At 26.4% G+C, this 6,000-nt stretch overlaps 1 pseudogene; it reads right to left on the reverse strand.

The window, feature by feature from the left end:
- Positions 1-645: 645 nt before the first annotated feature.
- On the reverse strand, positions 646-1,782 carry LOC107032453 (annotated as a pseudogene).
- Between the last annotated feature and the right edge of the window lie 4,218 nt (positions 1,783-6,000).

Genomic DNA, 6,000 nt, shown 5'->3' on the forward strand with positions numbered 1-6,000 from the left:
AACAAATGAGCAATTTATAAAACATAAGCATAATTCTTAATTCGGATATTATTTTTATAAACCTTACTTAAAAATACAATTTATATGTATATATAATTCAATTTAATATTATTACAAAAGCAAGTTTTTAATTTTAAATAATTAATTTTATTTTTAAATTTCAATATAACATTATGATGATATATGTGCAACCAAACAAGGCACTTATAACTAGACTGGTGACAAATATGCGTCTCATCGTAAATTCATAATTACTAAATTGGTAAGATAATAATTATTACGTTTACACCAATTACAATTATCTGACCTTTCCAAACAGACCCTTGATGTTATCGTTTCATCATTGGTGGAAAAGGTCGTAAGGGAGTAGACTTTTCTTTATTTGGACACCATAAAACTCAAAACCATATATTCCTTCTATATCCATATTAAAAATGAATTTTTAGGGTATGATACATTTGAACTTTTAGGGTATGATACATTCTTAGGAAAAAAAAGTAATGTTATTTTTTGCTGTTTCTCTTTTGAAATATTTTCTTTGAAAATATAATATAACGAAGAATTTCACTAAATAATGAGTAAGAAAAAAAATTTACGTTTCACTTAATATAGACTAAAGGAAGTGACATAAAGACGTTGCAAATATATAATAACATAAGTAACCTAAAAATCACATGAACAATACCATAGTGCTTATGCACTTATTGATTCTAGAAATATGAAACTTGGATCTAACTCAACTCCAGAAGTTAGTTCGTGAAGATAAATTTATCCAAGTTCGTAAAAATAAATTACCACCGGTCCATTCCCTAATGAATGTATGTGGATGGTAACCCACTCTAACAACATTAATTACTTCCCTAACAACTTGTAGTTGGGATACAAATTATAAAGAACAAATGTATCCCTAATACAAGTTTACAATAACATCTCTTTTAATCAAGTAGATTCCATAAGTCAATTTCAGCAGAAAAATCATCATTTTGTACTCCTTGTTGCATGGGTGGTAAATTAAGAGAAAATTCACCCCAATTTTCATGACTTATTTGTCCTTGTTGCATGGACTTACCTTCACCAATATTTAATGGTGGTGATATTTCTTCATGTAACAAACTTGTTAGTGTTTTTTCATAATTAATTACAACCTCTTCATCTTCTTCAATATCGTCATTGCAACTTTCCAGTAAATTTATCCACCATTGATCCACACTTATTGTTAATCTTTTGACGAAGAACAATTTTAGTAGTATTTAACTTCCTTAGAAGGTTAGTGTTCCAATAGTTTTTCACATCGTTAGCTGTCCTTCCTGGAAGTCTACCAGCAATAAGTGACCATCTACGTAAAATAACGTAATATTTAGATGAAATATTCACACATATATATAATATATACTAATCAAATTTTGCCACAACATAAACTTGCATGCCTGTTGCCTAAGAGCTTATGAAGCCTCAAAATGAGATCCACTTCATCTTGTTCAAAGTCACCTCTCTTGATATGTGGCCTTAGATAATTCAGCCACCTCAATCTACAACTTTTCCGACATCTATTCAAACCTGCACATACATTTTTGGATGATGTTCCAAATAACGTTACATAAAATGAGACAGACAGACAGATAGAAATTATGTAATATTAATTTAATAATTACCAGCTCTTATGGGAACAAGATGCCATTTTCCTTCACCATACTTGTCAATACATTTTCTTTAAAGAAAATCTTCTTCTTCAGTCCATGAACCTTTTCTCACTCCCAATGAAGACATAGATGTACTGTTCATAATAATTTAATGTAATATATTATACTACTTTTTTATTGTTTATATATACTTATACACATGCCTAAAAGGTGCATTAAATTGTAACTACCAACTTGTAGAGAGCCTTCTACAAATTATAAACGACAAATGTTATAAAAGCCAAATTGAACACTCATTTTCAACACACAAATCCAAATTTCCCAATGTACCTATCCTGCCAGCCTCGATTGGGAAACCCATCTTTCATTTCAATCATATTTTTTTTCCGATTTTTTGGAGTAATTTTTATTTTTTTCCCGTATTACTTTCTTCATTATAATGTGACGATATTTAACTGAGCATGCATGAGAGATCAAGTATTTTCAAATAACCGAAAATACAACTACATAAAAAAAATACAAGTATTTCCTTTTTTTAAAAAAAGTTAACTTGTACAATTTTCTAAGTTTTAGATGTCAAGTACAACTAAAATTTGGATGTTAGTTATAATTATCATTAATCGTGAGAGGGGACCAATATTTAAAAGGAATTTGTCGAATATGACCATAGTTTGAGCTTAATAAGAGATTTAGAGATATAGTATTGTTTAATTACGATTTATAGCTACAGGTTAGAAGAAGGAAAGAGCCATTAAGTGTATATGTTCCTTGTGGAATCACTTTGTATTAAGTGTATGAACGAATTATACAATTGTATCAACTGTATATATTCCTTATGTATTCACTCTATATCAACTGACTATAAAACAATTCGATTTTCCTAAAAAAGTTAAACAATATTGCTCTTTTCATTGCAGTGATTTTGAACCACGAATTTAACATGGTATCAGAATCGAATTTGGAAAAATTAAAAACTGTTTTTCATTCAGTGATTTTGACTATTTATACTAAGGATTAAACTATTTCCTAACTTAAAAAAGAGACTAATTATTTACACTTACGCCACTACTCAAAACTAACTTAACCAACTAACTAATTTTGTCTAATCTAATCAGCATTAAATAATCTCACGGACAAGTTTTGTGGTTGAGTAGTAAGTACTCCTCCATCCTTAATTAGAGATATCGAATTTGAATCTCTTTGAATACGGAGTAGCCTTTTGTTACCGTAGATCATCGCAATTGAGTGTAATATTTTTTTTCTTTGGTTGAAAGATACTAGTCTTCAAGCAAAACACGGCAATTATGAATCATGCTTGATATATAGTTGTCAATGACGAAACATCTATTCAAGGAAATATACAAGTTGAATCTTAACGTGTTTTATCCTTGATACTTATTATATTTTAAAATAAGTGATGTTTTTATTTTAGACAGATTAAAGAAACTTTCTCAAGTCCATAAAAAACAAAAGAAAAGAAGAAGATATTTGACACTATCAAAAACCATGCAAACAAATCGAGGGAAAACCAATTTAGTTTGTCACTTTTTTATTTTTCTAAAAATAATAATAATATCACACCAACGAACTTAGGAAAATCGATGCGTTTTTATGTAAAAATACATGAAAATTATATTGTAAAAAAAGACTAAAAAAATTAAAAAGAAAATCAATGCAATCTCTCAGTTTTATTTTTCCTACAAAAATCGATAGACTCTGTCAATTTTTGAAGTAAGAAATTACAGTTGGAAAATATTTAAAAAAGGCAATATTGAGCACGTACGATCGAATGGTGAAGTTGTTTTAAAGTCATAAAAAAATACCAATGGACAGGATAGGCTGAAACAAATAAATGCAAAATCGACCAAGTAGTATTTTAGCCCTCACGATCCAATTTGTAGTTTATAAATATATAAATTTCATTTTAAAAAATTTAAAATTCCATACATAAAGTGTTGATTAAACTTAAAATGTTTAACTCGTAAAAAATATCATATAAATTGTAACAAGAAAACTAATATTTTAGCCCTTACTAGATTACTAGAATATTTGGTTAGCCCACAAATGGTAGGATTGGGACTTCACATTAACAATAGTCAAATGTCAATATTAAATAAAATAATATTATTTGTTACCAAATTTGGTTAAGCCATAAATTATTTTATTGGGATATCACTTTCAAAAAACTCCAAGATAGGAAAACACATTAGTTTACATTTTCAAATGTCCATTTGTGGATCGGGCATCCTCCTCATTTTTAGGGGGTTCATATATATAAAATAATATTAATTGTTACCAAAAAATTAGATTTAAATAAATTAAATTAAATTTAAATAAAAAATTAGTTTTTATTTGAGTTTTATATTTTTAAAACTTGATATTATTTAAGTTTATATTGATTTTGATTTTGTCGAAACGAACAATAAATTATATACATAATATATTTTTTTATGAAAGAAAAAAGACATTAATAAAAGAGAAAAACATATAATGTGTTTTTTATTTGTTTAGTAATATCGATAGTTTATGCATTATTCAGTAAATTTATGTTGTTTAGTAAATTAAATTAACCAACAATATAAATAGGAGGTTTAATATAATGAGAGTTTTGATATAAGAAATATTAGGACCAAAAAGGCACGACGACAATTTATTTCCTTTCGAATGAGTTGTTCTTTCCTCTCTTTTGAATGAATTATTTATTTTATTTTGTATATGATAATACTTGAAACACTAAATTAAAACTAATAACAGTCAAACTATTGATATATATCATATTTGATTTGATTTTAATAATTTTAAAATCTAATTAAATTGATTCAATTTAGATTCTAATTTTAATTTCACTAATAACGGACTTAAGTTGACTCATAATTTATAAAGCTCCTACTTGAAACATTGTTTATTCATCCCTTTATGAGATATTCATATATGATAATAAATTTTCTATACAAAATGTGGCTTTTCTGATAGAGTACTAGTCGATCATTAGGAGAGTAATTAATCCATGGGAGAGGTAGAGACGAAGTTTGAATTTCAACTAACGGGTTTTGAATCGTAGAATAATAATTTTATATAATTCTTTTAGTTAGATTCAAAAAAAAAATAACATCGCTTTATATTTAATAATGATTCAATTTTTAACTAAATTTATCATTCTATTTTTAATGAAAATATGACTTATATATAACCACATAAATATATGACTTATTTTGGACTATACAACTTACAAAGTTATTTCTTTCATTGTTAAACTTTCAGTTACAAAAACTGTTAGGATGGAGTATAAATTAAAGTTTCCTCTTAAAATATGGTTGAACTACAATATTTATTATGGATAACACTACAAAAATAAATGTTTTTTTTCATCAAATGAGTTCACTGAAAAAATGAATTAGTGAAGAATACCTGATATAGTCGGAAACTTTCTAATCTCTTTTTTTGTATGAAAATATTATTTTTTTTTTATTTTTTCATCGATTCATCAAAATATATATAATAATAGTAAAGTTATTTATAAATAAATAATATTTTTTAGTAGTATAACCTTGTACTCCTAATTATTTTCCTATTTCTTTTGTAAAATATTTTCATATATTTAATATTTCAATTAGTCTTCACTTCTCAATTTTCTAGACTAATTAAATTAACTTGAACACGAAATAAATAGATAAATCAAGAGAGACATCTAAGAAGTATGTGAAAAATTAATGGTATATACTTTTTTATTCTTAACTATGTGTTTTAAATTTGAATTGTTTTACACATAAAATTATCTTTATTACGAAACGTTTTATCCCCCAATATGATACCCGACAGATGTAAAAGAGTTGTTTGTTTGTATTATCAAGTAAGGACAAAACATGCATAATTGCTACAACTCTGCTTATTGGTACCCTTTCTCTTCCTCCTTCACAGAAAAATACGACATGTTTGGCCCAAAAAAAGATTGTTAAAAATGTCAAATCTCATATTTTGGGGTTTTCTTTATTATTTTTTCTTTTTGTTTTAAAATTATATATTTGGAGTTTGTTTGTTTTGCAAAGTGTTCGATATTTTTCTTAGACTCGATAATAATTTAGATTTGCACATGAATTAAGGAGCCAAGAAATATTTGGAGTAGAATTAATATAAATCAGAATATGTAATTTGAGTTCTAAAATAATAATTTTTACGTATTTAATAATATTTTTAGATAAATACATAGTTTGAACCATGGTTGCTTAACAATGTCCAAGCCAAGATTATTCCTACTTATAGAAGATATATGAGGATGGATACACTTATTTACCGCGTGAATACAATTAGGAAGGTATATTGTATGCGTTTGAATACATATTATTAATCACACGAATACAAT

The sequence above is a fragment of the Solanum pennellii genome, chromosome 10 (assembly GCF_001406875.1).
Source record: "Solanum pennellii chromosome 10, SPENNV200".
NCBI lineage: Eukaryota > Viridiplantae > Streptophyta > Magnoliopsida > Solanales > Solanaceae > Solanum > Solanum pennellii.